This window comes from Conger conger, chromosome 6, assembly GCF_963514075.1.
Source record: "Conger conger chromosome 6, fConCon1.1, whole genome shotgun sequence".
Classification (NCBI taxonomy): Eukaryota; Metazoa; Chordata; class Actinopteri; order Anguilliformes; family Congridae; genus Conger; species Conger conger.
In genome coordinates this window covers 35244986-35259829 of record NC_083765.1, presented here as the reverse complement: position 1 = coordinate 35259829, position 14844 = coordinate 35244986, and the positions used below count along the sequence as shown (strand labels likewise).

The 14844-nt window shown below is 42.0% G+C and overlaps 1 long non-coding RNA gene across 1 annotated transcript; it reads left to right on the top strand.

Annotated features, from left to right (window-relative positions):
- Positions 1–36: 36 nt before the first annotated feature.
- LOC133130081 (uncharacterized) lies at positions 37–12813 on the top strand. Its single transcript, XR_009708905.1, has 3 exons — positions 37–292; positions 838–923; positions 12081–12813. It is a non-coding gene; the product is annotated as an uncharacterized LOC133130081 (long non-coding RNA).
- Positions 12814–14844: the final 2031 nt, after the last annotated feature.

The following is a 14844-nucleotide window of genomic DNA, read 5'->3' as shown; positions in this document are numbered from 1 at the left end:
GTTGTTCCTGGATGAAACTTGCCTTTCTCTGCGCTTCTGTCCGGCGTATATTTTTGACAGATACTTTTGGCGTCGTAAAAATCAAACTCGCAGCGTACACCTGACGCTACTTTCGTTAGACAGTGTGGCCTAGCCATAACATGTAGTTACGGTAATACATTTTCTGGGACTGCTCGTGATTTTCATATTAACCTATTTGTCTACAGAACATGGTCCATATACCCTGCAAGAAATTTTTTTCGGTGCTTTGTTGGGCAGATAGACAAGTATTCTGAAATGCAAACATGTTACAGTAAGTCAGTTTGTCTTCCTCCAATGCAAGCAAATGTGTGTGCACTTTTCACATTGTTCTCACATGGCTGTGCTGGTCTCCATACACTCCTCAATAGACAGGAAATGACTGTTTAAACATTATTTGCATGGGTACATTCAAATAAGAGGCAGGTGATTTGAAATGGTGCCACCTATACAAAGCTTTTGTATACAGATATAATACTGTATTAATAATCTGATTTCCAGAAATGTATTTTAACATGACATTCAGTTCTTGGGTTTTTAAAAAATACTGACCTAAAAATATGTAAACACTCAGTTACATCTTGGCTGTGGGGGACACACAAGAGAACTGCTGACAATGTGAGCCTTCTCATTCTGGAACCTCATTTCAATCTGCCTTTTTCCGACATTCCAAAATGGAGTGGATATCATTCCAAGATCGTATTTCTACCCTTAGAAAGACTGTCAAAACAGCTCAATGTGAGCCAGAGACAATTTCCTAACTGCCCAAACTGATGCCAGAATTTTTGTTTATTTTTTTCTCTGTCCTTCCATGTCTAGGCCCCCTCTCCCCTCACAGGGTTGAGGATGAGGACTGCAGTTGAACTGTGCCACTGCTCACTCCCTCAGGTCCAGCTACTGCCAAGGTAGAGTTCACATGCCTTCTGCCCTATGCCTGTTCAGAAAATGTGTTTGTGTATGAGGCTGAATAATGGCAGATTTTTAATGACTGAGAATCCACTTTTACATTCTCAGAAACAATTTGGCAACTCTCGTTCTCTATTCCCCCCCTCTCTCTCTCCCTCTCTTCATGTCTGTCTGTCTGTCTTTTGTCACACTAATATGGATGTATATTAATACCTGTGCACACACTGTATTAATACTAACACATGCCTAACACACGGGCACACACACTACAGATAAATATAAATATAGGTATACACATACATACACAACACACATGCCAATATTGGCTCTATGGAGGCGGTGGAGAGGGGGCAGAACCTATGTAGGGAAGGCCAAAAGATATTGCGTAATGACCATACTGCCTAGTGCGGTCATTCAGAATGTATTCTCATGGATTCAAGTGGGATTCAAGTGGGGCGGGGCTAGACGGAAATTAGCATGTTGCTTAGCAAGGCCCATAAAACTAGACTCTACACACAGACACACACACATACCGACACACACACACTCTCACACACACACACACACACACACACACACACAGATGCACACACACACAAACACACAGACACACACAAACACACAGATGCACTTACACACACAACCACACACACACGCAGACACACACACACACACACACACACAGCAGCCACCTTTACGAATCGGACTCAAATAAATGAAAAGCCAGACCACAGGAGAGCATTGCAATACCCGTGCCTTTATACTGTGGTAATTATTTACTTTATTTCACCTCTTGCTTCCTTCCTCTCAAACACTCTCACCCCTCCCCTCCCGTATACTGTCCATCCCTTCTCGTTTTCTCTCTTTCTCGCTCCTTCCCTCTGTCGCTCTCGTCTCCCACTCTCTCCAGCCTAACAGTGTTGTAATAGCATCCTGAGGGAAATCACAGCGAAAAGCAAAGGAGGGGAAAACAAGTTTTGAATACGAGCGCACACACACAAACAGAAAAGTAGCAGAGGACTGTCACAACAATGTTAATTCTGAATTCTGCGGATTATGAAATGTGCTTTTTAATGAGGTAATTATGTGCTATATTTTAGATAGGGAAGTTGCAAACACTTTGGAGCTCACTATTAGAAGATACAGAAATAATATTATTATTTAAATCTGATAGCTAAGTGTGTTGTGTGTTGCTTATTTGTGTTGGGAATTTATTTGCTTTACTGTATGCATTTTGGGCTATGAAGATTGTAAGAAGGTTGCAGTATAAAGACAGTTACCATTTGTTACACGCCTTGACATACCCGAGTGGACAGAACAGATGGACACATGGAAGTAGGAGCAATTGTCGTTTTCACTGGCGTTTTATTATATTACAGGAACTGGCATCCGCAAACCCACGCCCAAATGTAAAATATACAAAAATCCTCACCCGTCACCCTCACAGGATCCGGGCCAAAACAATAAACGAAAATAACAAATGTCTAAAAAATTAACCAGACTCGTGAATCTTTTCAGCAAGCTTGGGCTCTGTGGGTTTGGCTCGCCCACAGCTCACGCCCGTGGTTCTCTGGTCTCGGCTGCCTGCCGTGGAAAGAAGCGCACATTCATAAGCACCTGGACTGATCCGTAATTTAGTCCAGGTGTGTGCCTACTTAACCAGTGGGCGTGGTCCTCGGACTGTCCTGCCTCCTTCCCGCAATCTGAGCCGCGCTTGCCACACCATTATTATTCATATTATTATTATTTTTTGGGGCACGGGATGGTAAAAGTTCATCTGTGGTGAATATTTTTATTCACCAGAGAATACAAACATCCATTTTCAAGGATGATTTGTTTCATTTCTGAAGCTTTCAATTACTCAAAAAAGCAGAGTTGTTACAGAAAATGAAGAGTTAGAAGAAGGCCAGACCATGGCCGTTTCAAAAATATTGTAAACATTCCCCTCTAATTGAACTCTTTTTAATGATCATTTTTAGTAAATGGGATGATTTGGCCCCTTGAGCTCAGAGTGTTTTCAGTGTTTGTTTGCTTTCAGCTTTGTTGTGTGTGTGTGTGTGCGCGCATGTGTGCGTGTGCGTGTGCTTGTGCGCGTGTGTGTGTGTGCATACAGTATACATGTGTGTGTGCATGTCTGTGTGTGAATGTGTGTATGTTTCTGTGTGCGTGTACATGTGTGTCCATACAGTACACGTGTGTGTGCGCATGTGTTCCTGTGTGCGTGTGTGTGCATGTGTGTGTGTGTGCATGTGTGTTTCTGTGTGCGTGTGTGTGCATGTCTGTGTGTATGTGCGTATGTACATGCACTCCTCCTGGGATGTGAGCAGAGTAATCCTGCTGAGTGTCCCTTCAGACAGGCCAAATGGAGCATGTAAGAGCTTTAGAAGCACCACAAAATGCTGATTAATTAATCAAATATTCTGTGGTTCCTGCTGAACACCCACTCTGGCAGAGCACTCAAACTCGCCCGGTCTGGACGTCAAGCTCCGGTTGTTTTCAAGCACAGTAGTTTTCATTCGTTTCTGTCTCCTAAGTGTACAGTACGTTTTTTACAATGTTACCATGTGAATGTTGCAATGATTCAATGACGCACCCGAAACATGATAAGAATGTGATGGATCCTGCTGCCTCCCCATGCTTTCCTCACAGCATATCCATCACCATGCATTAATATGCGTGATTATGTGTGTGTGCTTGTGTACAGTCAGCTCCAGAATTATTGGCGAAATATTGAATAAATATGCACAAAAATGATGTAAACTAAAAAAATTATAGCTTTATTTTACAACATGCGTGAGGTCGTGCACTTTATTAATTATTTAATGGAATTAACCAGTCTTAAAGTCTTACATTTTTCTAATAAAAAAATTATTTCCCCCAAAAAGCAAGTTGTACAATTATTGGCACCCCTGGTTTAATACTTTGTGCAAACACCCCTGGTAAAGATGACAGCCATGAGTCTTTTCTTATAATTTGTGATAAGGTTAGAGAACACATATGGATACCTCCCTTCAGACCACACATTTGTGATGGGATCTAAGTCTGGAGACACACACACTGAGCCATTGTAGAACATGGTTGTTGTGTTTACCATTTCTGTGTGGATTTTGATGTATGTTTGGAGTCATTGTCTTGCTGAACAATCTGCCTACAACCAAGTCTCAGCTTCTGCTTGGATTTACTGATACTTTGTTGAATTAATTGTGCCATTGAGCTTAAATAGTGCCCCTGGAAAACATCTACAAAACATCAATGATCCACCTCCATATTTGACAGTAGGTCTCCTTGTATGCATTGGTGTGTAAGGCCAAAACATTCAATTGTGGCCTCACCTGACCATAGTACTCTCTTCCTATCATAATTCCAATGAGGTTTGGCAAACACCAGATCCTTGGTTTTGTTTATTGTGCTCAGTAGGGACAGTCTTTTTGAGACTTGATGACCCAAAGACGCAACAAACCTGTGAAATTCTTAAACTTCTTGGCTTCCCTCACCATCTTCCTTACCGTCTGTGGGGATAATATGCACTTGCATCCTCTTCCTTACCGTCTGTGGGGATAGTATGCACTTGCATCCTCTTCCTTACCGTCTGTGGGGATAATATGCACTTGCATCCTCTTCCTTACCGTCTGTGGGGATAATATGCACTTGCGTCCTCTTCCTGGCAAGTTTGCAACCATTCCATATGTTTTATGCCTTTTTATTATTGCCCTTACTGTGGTAAATGGTATGTTTAAGCATTTATATATATTTTTTGTACCCATTGACTTATGATGGTCAAATACAATATGTGTGCTCTACATTGACAGTTATTTGGCTTTCCCGTGCTGATAGTTGACAAAGGGATTTTGCATGCTTGTTACCTCATTTTCATGTTTATACTCTATTGAAAGTGGAAATTATGGAATGAAGTAATATATTTATTTTATTTTGAGATGAGTAAAATAGTATTGCCAATTTCACTGTGTTACATTTTATTTACAATAATTGTTAGGGGTAATACTTTTAGCACCTGTGGTTTTCAGAAAAAAATAAATTACTTAATAAAAAACATTGAAACATTCAAGTAAATTAAAATGAAAGTATATTGTTTTTCCATATGTTTGAACATAAAATATATAGGTCATTATCCATGTCCATTTTTATTAAGGATGCCAATAATTATGGAGCCCATTGTATGTGTGTTGTGTATTTCCCTATACTTTCATCTCCCTAAAATGAAAGAAAAAAATATACATCTAAAGATTAAATATCAAAATATTACTAAATCTCCTGCCAGAGTTTGCAACACAATCCTAATGAAACTACACTCTCCTTCAGGTATAGGAGGCTTTGTCTGCCAATGCACTCTTTCGCTAGTAAATAAAGTTCTTGTGAAATATCAGTAAAAAAACAAAAAAAACTGTCTGCTGATACAAATCTTCTCTCCGCCAACACTCCCAATTATCAGAATCTCATTTCAGGAGGCTGCTTGTTGGAACATATTTCCTGCGGTTTGGGAGAGGCAGGGCGGCTCTGAGTGAGAAATACTCTAAATAACAACAGTGAGGTGTAGCCTGTGCCGTTGTTAAAAAGAGAAAAGCTTCTGCAGGGAGCAGAGCATATTAGCATTCCCAGCTCCCCCTCCCACACAGTGCTAGCGCACCAGGCAGCTGAGGGTAGAGAGAAATGGGATTTCACAATGCCATTAATATACACACACACACACAGACACACACATACTGAGAGATATAGGGATCTCATAAACACAGAGGGGCTTTGGAATATTAAATTTTAAACAGTTGTTGTTATTTTTCTTTGAATCTTGCCAGTCTTGAAGCTCGAATGTTCCATTGTTTCATGCAGAATCCCCGTATAACATTTTATTTCCACACAGACACACAGATCCTTCCACCCACCTGTGCGCACACATATGTACAGTACACACACACACACATATGCATGCATATAGGTATGCAAATACACACACACACACACACACGCCTATACACTTCTCCTTTGAATGAACACGAAGACTTATGAGCTGCCCAAAATGCAAATGAAAAAAGAACCCAGTGTGATTTATGTGCCATTTACATTGCCAAATATTTGCTACAGCGCATCACACAAATAGAGCAAGTCTTCTGATAGGTGCTGCAGACAATAACAAAAATGAGACACTGTGCTAAATAAATGGTGTGGAAATGTCAAGGGTTAGCTTAGCTAACTACGCTTGTGGATTTGGTGTATAACAGTGGTTACCAAGCTTCCTGGGGGCCCCCACATTGCAACCACAATTTCAATCCCTGAAATGTAATAAGATGTTAATTAGATGCTTTTCCTGTTGAGAGTGATTATTTTCCTTCTTAAGGTACAGTATGTCAAAAATAACTATTTGTGCCATAAAGAATAAAAGTCCTCAATGTTCACATTGTGCTATATTGCAAATATTTACATAAAAAAGGTCATTCTTTTTTAACTGATCAAATTAAAGGTTGTGGTTAAATAGCCGGTGGCACGGATGGTGCAGTGGGTAGCACTGCCGCCTCACAGCAAGGAGGTCCTGGGTTAGAATCCCCGTTGTGTGGAGTTTGCATTTTCTCCCCGTGTCTGAGTGGGTTTCCTCCGGGTACTCCGGTTTCCTCCCACAGTCCAAAGACATGCAGATTAGACTGATTGGAGAGTCTAAATTGCCTGTAGGTATGAGTGTGTGAGTGAATGGTGTGTGTGCCCTGCGATGGACTGGCGACCTGTCCAGGGTGGATTCCATGATTTGTAAAATGACTGACTGACTGGGTAGTTTTCTTGACATACCAGTTAGATAATTAATGAATGTCCAGACTTAGCTAACTTAGTAGCCTACCTATGCCATCTTCTGGGACCATTGAACTGAACTAGCTAACAGTTACAACATTCACATACAGTTACAACATTCTCCATTAATATAATTATCCCTGGCTGATGCAAAACTTAGTGGAAGCGCACAATCCCCCAATATAGCGGACAGACATTAACTATAAAATTGGGTATAGCCGGTTATGTCACAGACTGATAATCGCACAGTGCCAGTCATAGCAAAAGCCCAGCTCAGCGCCGGGTATAATGAACGATGTTACCGAATATCCCCTCCCCGCCCAGCACGTGCACAACGCGCGTAAATAAGAGCGCGATAACTGCTTTTGGAAGAGTCACAAGGTCAGACAGCAAGTCGAGACCAGACGGACTTGGCTGCAGTGTCCGTCTGACGTCCGTGAGCGTCTGTCGGCCGCTCTTGAGGAAGCAAAATAGCAGCACTGTCCAGACGCGGCGACTTCGCACAATTCTCGGGAAAATCGACACGTAGACATTCAGAAAGCCGCCTTTAAAACTATTTTGCACTCTAATTACTTTTAATTTATTTATTTTTAAATCTCCTGATTTTTTTATTCAGACTCTTTCGGCAACATTCGACTTATGTGAGGACACACACAATTTTTTACGTATTGGATTAGCTTTATAATGTCTAAATAGCTACCAGGACGGTTTTGACATATGTAATTACTTAAACTATATATATTCTGATAGAGAAGCTTGCATCCTTAATTTACAAAGGCACGCAATTTTATAACTTAGAATGCACGGTTTACCTATTATAATGAATTGTAATCAATTCCTGCCAAGGGTAAAATATAAAATTAAAACGATCTTTACTTAAATTGTCTGTAATACAAATTCACATTTTGTGTCAGTGAAAGTTTTTCAGCCTTGTGTTAACAGCAATGAAAAATATATCTGTTATAGTTACATACCATGTCCACCAGATGGCAGACCTTTTACCTCAATCTTCACCATCACATAGGGCGTGAACAAGCACTACGTCAGAGAAGTACAGAGATACTCTCAGTTACCATATGTAGATGAGAATTCAGAATAGCATAGCAGAATAGAATAGCATAGCATCTTCATGATATGATTCTGCTGTCTTCTTTCATGGTTTGAGCAATCCGCAAACATCAGCGTATTGTAGTCAGAGTAATGTATTCTAAAAAATCCTTCCAGTTTTAAAGAAGCACTTCAAATTGGCCAGTTGTTGGCCTCTTTGCACTTTAAAGTCCACCTCTTCTTCAACAACAATAAATACAGCAATAAGTGAAAATAGGAGGGAATGAAAAACTATAAGCTGGTAGTAATATTTGCTGCAGGATAGGACACTGTGTTTGAAGTAGAGCAGAAAGGACATATGAGGCACTTTTTCTAGAATTATTTTACTTCTCATGAGCTATACTGTACATATGCCCCACCCAACCCTGCTGCCAATCCAAGACCAAGTCCTACCCCCCCCCTCCCTTTGAATCACCACAATCCTCCTGCCCCTCTGTCTATGATTGCAAACCCTCGATCGCAAACACACACACTCACACTGACCTGCACACACACACACACTCACATGCACACACACACTCACAAACACACACACACACACACACACACACACACACACACACACTCAAGCACACACACACGCACACACACACAGACACACAAATTCCTCTGTATAGAGAAGGACTGGCTCAGAAGCCAGAATAATTAGCCCATCTGGGCATATGCTGTTTTTTTGCCACTCAAATTATACATGTTATACACTATTGCTTTCTCTCATTATTGTAATGCCTCTCAGACTAAGTTATCTAATGAGAGTCTGCCCAATGCAAGAGAAGAGGAAACTGCACCAGAGATGGAGTGGATGGAGTGGGTGGGTGGGGGGGTGATGACAGACTGCAAGCTGCTTTTAAACCACTCCCACAACTCATACCCCGACCTGCTCAGCTCTCTCTGCTGTCTGTGATGAAATATTAACGTGGAGATGAATTCTCCAGTGCTGCTCTCGGTTTCAAAGAGCTTAAGAGGGGATGTCTGGGGCTCTGAGACATGGAGATAAAGCGGGTGATTGACAGCACACATTCTCAACCAATCAGAGGGCAGCTGTACAGGCTGTATCTGAATCAGAAGGATGTGACACCTGCCTGCCGGTAAGCCAGGAACACGGTAAAACTAGCCGTGTTTGTTCCTGAGTCTCTCCCATTTTAATGACTCCATCCAGGTCAATACAGGTCTTTATCTCTGTAGTGTTCCCCTGTTCCTGGAGACCTACCGTCCTGCAGGTTTTTATTTCAACCATAATTTGATTCTATTATTATTATTATTATTGTTATTATTATTATTATTATTATGATTATGATGATGAGGATTATTATTATTATGCTGCCACCACCATGCTTCTCCATAGGGACCAGACCAGACAATCTCTGGTCATTAGACCAGAGAATATTTTTCCTCATGTTCTCGGAGTCTGCTCTTTAAATGCCATTTGGGCTGTCATTTGCCTTTTTCTCAAGAGTGGCTTCCGTCTAGCCACTGTAGCATAAAGGCCTGATTGATGGAGGGCTGCTGGAGTCATCCTTCCGGCAGGTTCTCCCATCACTGCATCCCAGCCACAACGCATTTGAATAGATTTTGAAAAACATTTTCATTTCATCATTATGAGTTATTGAGTGCAGATTAATGGGCAAGAAAATACTATTTTATCAATTAAAATTAAATCTATAACATAATAAAGTGTGCAAAAAGTAAAGGGGTCTGAATACTTTCTGAAGCCACTGTACATCCCTGTACATGTGAATATATTCTCCACACAGCTATGTCGTCATTCCCCTGCCTTAGCTGTTGGTAAACTGGTCTCTACCTGAGGCAAGCTGGAGGCATTGTCCCAGGAACCTGATCCCCATGATGCTCATTTTCAGCAGTCCGGGGTACTGTATAAAGGCAGGATCGGCCTGAAGCTCAGGATCTCAAATAGTGTTTATCTTGTGTAATAAAGCTATCAAAAGCATCAATTATTAATCCAAGGTTATGCGCATATGAAAAAAAGGGTAAAAGGAATGTTTTGTTTGTTTGAGTTCCTTACCAAATGCCCTTGTCCACAGATATTTATGGAGAGTAGCTTAGTCTATCTTTTTTCTACATTTTTCTATTTAGGGTAACTACTTTGTAAAGATATTTATTTGGGTCTGATCCTGCAACCATTTATTTGGGTACCTAGCTTCTGAAACAGTCCACCTTGTGTTGCCAACAGTCCTGTTTCAACTGGGGCACCCCAAATTTCTGTCAAAAATGGGTTGTTCCGTACGGAATACACTTTGCCCCATATCCACTGTCCACACAGATTACAAACATTGCAAGTCACACAGTAATAGTTACTGTAATAGAGTTTTAAGATGTTAAGAGTTTTTGCCTTTGTTTTTAATGTGATCAAAAAATAAACACATCAAGTCCATAGGTGTTGGAGACTGGTGTTTTTGCATGGTGCAATTCCAGATGCTAAAAATCTGTTTATTAATTGTGGCTTATGACTGCTTTTCAAATCAAATAGACTTTGTTGAAGATAATTGCTAGGAAATATAATATTATATTATTGTGTATTATCGCTCAGCAGCACAGTGTATGATAGCCTGTATCGCGACAGTGGAGGGCGCACAACGAACGCATTTGTTACGGTGTCGCGCCTGAGAGAACAAAGACGTGCGAGTGTGTCACGCGTGGACGTATTTCATTATAACAGCGTTGCACAGAGCCTTGTCTATCACCCAGACGACCCTGCTGACACGGTGCCTGACCTCTTCCCAAGCCCCGCCCACAAGCACATACTGTAGGTGACAATAACGCACTGTCACAAGGCATCAAAGCCCATTTATAAACCCAGTAATGACTCTGGTCTCACACTCCTCTCCCTCCCCCTGAATGTGCAAGTTTGAGAGAGGGAGAGGGAGGGAGCGAGAGAGCAACAGAGAGAGAGAGAGTGGCAGAAAGAGGGAGAGGAACCATAACAGAGAGGAATACATTTCTGTGTTCATAGGGAACTGAGACACACCCCTCTAATCATTATCCTCTTTCCTGGCCAATAGGATGACAAGACACTGCGGCCATAAAAAAGGGTGTTTAATTGTAAATTGATTCCTTTTTTTTTAAGAATCAATAGCTTATGATGCTTTCCATTTTTTAAATCTGAGAATGGCTTCAGCCAGCCTTTTTTTAGTCGAGCTAAATAAACAATACATGATAGAAATCGGCTGTTTAACAATGTCAGTGACAGAAACATGTGCATGCGTCATCTAGAGCAGCACAGCCCAGCACTGCCCAATGGGAATTCTAGGGGCGGTGATAATGTGAATTGGTAGGGCCCCACAGTACTTGGGCCAAAACGTCAATATCATTCATATTGTGGAAGGATTGTTCGCAAGACTCGAAACCATCAATTAAAATATCATTTTTGAACAACTACCGCAGATGAGTAAAATTAATATTATTAAAATATTTGAACAGAGCGTGTGTTTGTGTGCTCACGTTCGTGTGTTCATGTGTTCATGTGAATTTATACACGCATATAAACTGTGCTGTTACATCACATAATCAAATGCTGATGGGTTTTAAGAAGAACTAACTGTATAGCCCGTCGGTTTTGTCCAATGAGGTTTATTGTAAAATTCACACAATTATTCATGATGTAAAAAGAAGGGATTACTTGCAGATGGTCTCCTAGCAACAAGCAGACAGTGCTGCTCAGCTATAAATAACCTGGAGTGAGATGGGCCGGGAGGCAGGGCCTGGGGGGGGGGGAGCTGGGAGGTGGGGTTCTGGGAGGCATGTTCGGGGGGCAGTGGCCATTCCTGAACTCCTGTTTTTGGTCTTGACTGTGACTACTGTGACATCTGTGAAAATGATTGCCTTTATCAGCTTTTCTTTTGGAGTGAGTCGGGAGCTGGGGGGTTACAATGGAGTGCGCCAAGGAAAATGATGCATCTCTACCTTGTACCTTTTTATTAATAATTGTAATGTTCCATAAAGCAAACAAATGTAATGTTCTTTTCCAGTGGTGTTTTGATTAAGCTTGGTCAGGTGTGGAGCATGGTATCGTGTGTGTGTGTGTGTGTGTGTGTGTGTTGTAGGAACAAGGTGGTTCAGGCCATCTTTAAGTTTAGCAGCCCACCCTGTAACACCCCTGGTGCTTTTCAATGTTTGTGCACCTGTATGCAGCCCATGGTCAACACTGAATACTTACCACGGGAAATTCTGCTTTTCGGGAAGCGTGAGAGACCGCTGTGCAGTGCACTACAACTGCTGTAACTTTCTTTCGCCAACAGGGGGAGCAGTTGCCTTTCCCACAGCAGAGCCCGGAGCCCCTTCGCTCTCCTATGATGAAGACGGAATGGAGCCCCTGCTCATGTTCATTAAGAGAGAAGAAGATAACCAGCCTGAACGTGTCAGTGCTGCGGTAGCCTCCGCGGTGGGTCCCCGTGCAGTACATGTGTAGGGTGGTGTAGTGGGCCGTGGAGTGTGTAACTTCATTTCCCATAACACCCCAGCATGATGCACTGCAAGCCCTTACAGTAGTGGATAAATTACTATTATTTCACCTTCACTACTAACAAATGCAGCAATAATTATTCTGGGCCTTGTGCAGCCTCAGAGGCCCCTTTACTCAGTCTTACTTATTGTCTTGTTCTGCCCTCACTCCCTTCCTGACTCTCAAACGCACCTGCACGTATTACTTTACTCACCTGTGCTCTTCCTCACACCTCCCTCCTCTCCTGTAAGGTGGGAGCAGACTTACTGTGTACATTTTCTTCTTGCTGGGGCCGCCTGTAGCCTAGTGGCTACGGTACATGACTGGGACCCGGAAGGTTGGTGGTGCAAGACCCAATGTAGCCACAATAAGATCGGCATAGCTGTTGGGCCCTTGAGTAAGGCCCTTAACCCTGCATTGCCCCCTGCTACATCTATTCAATTGTAAGTCACTTTGGATAAAAGCGTCAGCTAAATAACAAATTATTCTTATTATAAATTAACTTGTAGCTAGTTTGTACTAATTATGAAAAATGGCGCATTGGTGGAGAGAACACAACTCTACGTTGATTTTGTCCACTGCAACAAACCCCCTCTAACTAGTCGATGTTTACACATCATCGTAAATGTGGAGATTGCCTACGATTGGTCTAAAATACCATATGGAGGGTGTTGGCTGTGTCATCGCCTCATCTGATTGGGTGGATGAACATATCGTGTCCTTTTATCCTTTTTGCAGTGCTAAATAAACATCAATGCCCATCTGTTAAAGTCTCTGGTCCTTTCCCGCAGTCATTGTTGTTTTCTGTGTTTTGTGCCTCCTGAGGTAATCATAATCTGAATCCATTTGTATGCAAAGCCCTGTTCAACTGCCCTGCCGCTCATGCTATGTTGAAACTGCTGGTAGCTGGTTGACCAGTTCAGACCAGCTCCATACTCAACATGGTTTGACCAGCTCAAGCTTTGTTTTGAAACAACTGGTAGCTGGTAATTTCAAGCTGGTCTTGCTGGATTTTACACTAGGGTGGTTTTAGTATCTAAAAAATGTTCACGCAAGATGTACCACAAAATGTTCACAAAGAGCAGTGTAATAGGTTTTTTTAAAAGTCCCTAACCCTGCCACAAGAACCCAATTCCCCCTCTGCCTCCTGTGGTCAGCTCTCTGTGTTAACATTTAGATGTCATTTGCACGGATGGTGCATTGGGTAGCAATGCCACCTCACAGCACGGAGGTCCTGGGTTTGAATCCCGGTCGGCCGGGGCCTCTCTGTGTGCAGTTTGCATGTTCTCCCCGTGTTTGCGTGGGTTTCCTCCAGGTACTCCGGTTTCCTCCCACAGTCCAAAGACATGCAGGTTAGACTGATTGGAGAGTGTAAATTGCCCATAGGTATGAGAGTGTGAGTGAATGGTGTGTGTGCCTTGTGATGGACTGGCGACCTGTCCAGGGTGTATTCGTGCCTTTCGCCCAATGTATGCTGGGATAGGCTCCAGCCCCCCTGCGACCCTGTTCAGGATAAGCGGGTTAGGATAATGAATGGATGGATGGATGATCAGTATGGAACACAAACCGAAGCTCCAGGGTGATATGAAAAGATTAAAAACATGCGTGTGGGCCTTTAATGAAAGCAGCTGATTGCACCTTAAACTCTCACCTGGCTTCTGAGGTCTGACTGATTTAAAGATGAAAACAAAACAACTATAACCCTCGCCTCTCTACGGGCAGCATTGCCTTAAATGATATCCCTAAAGCCAATGCTGAAATAGCTGTCCTGTAGAAGACGATTGATGAGCCTTTGTCCTGACTTTCGTGAGGGAATCATTTTTAATAAATTATATTTCTGTGGATAGACTACATCATTGTTTGGCTTACTTTCTCTAACAATTCCAACTCTTTCTTTCCAGAGTCATTTCAATTCCAGTGATAATGTTTACAGTTTCCATTTGTTTGTTTCATTGTTTTGTACCCTCTTCCTGTTTAGAGTGTATCAGAGCCACATTATCTAGATTTAGTTTTTCTATCACTGAGAAATTGGGAGAGCGCAGTGAAAATACCAACCTTAGCTGATAATTGATCTGCTGTGTTGTGTGAGATGAGGTGGGAATGCTACACTCATCTTATTTTAATAAAAGTAAATAAGGATGATGAAAATGGTGGCTGGGCGTTGTACTGGGTCCTTCTAAGTACCACAGCACAAGGGCGTGAAGAAGGGCAGAGAAAGTAAAGAAAGCAGTCTCTACAGACCTCCTCAAAGCCATCAGAGAAAGGAGAACCTCACTGAGAGCTGAGAACCCGGCAGCCTCCCCCTTGTAAATACAATTTAAATTGTAAATTCCTTCATGTAAATAGTGCCACCTGAATAAATACAGGTGGTTTTGGAAATGGATACAAAATAAAAAATATACCTCACCTGGGTAACTTTCAAAGGGCTACCCATTGTGTAAGAGACGAAAACACTATATATAATACACTGTATCACACGGTATTAAACATGAACAGGGTGGAGGGCAAAGGATGATGTTTCATGTTCTAGCCTGGAACAGCGAAACATCGTCTTTTATACC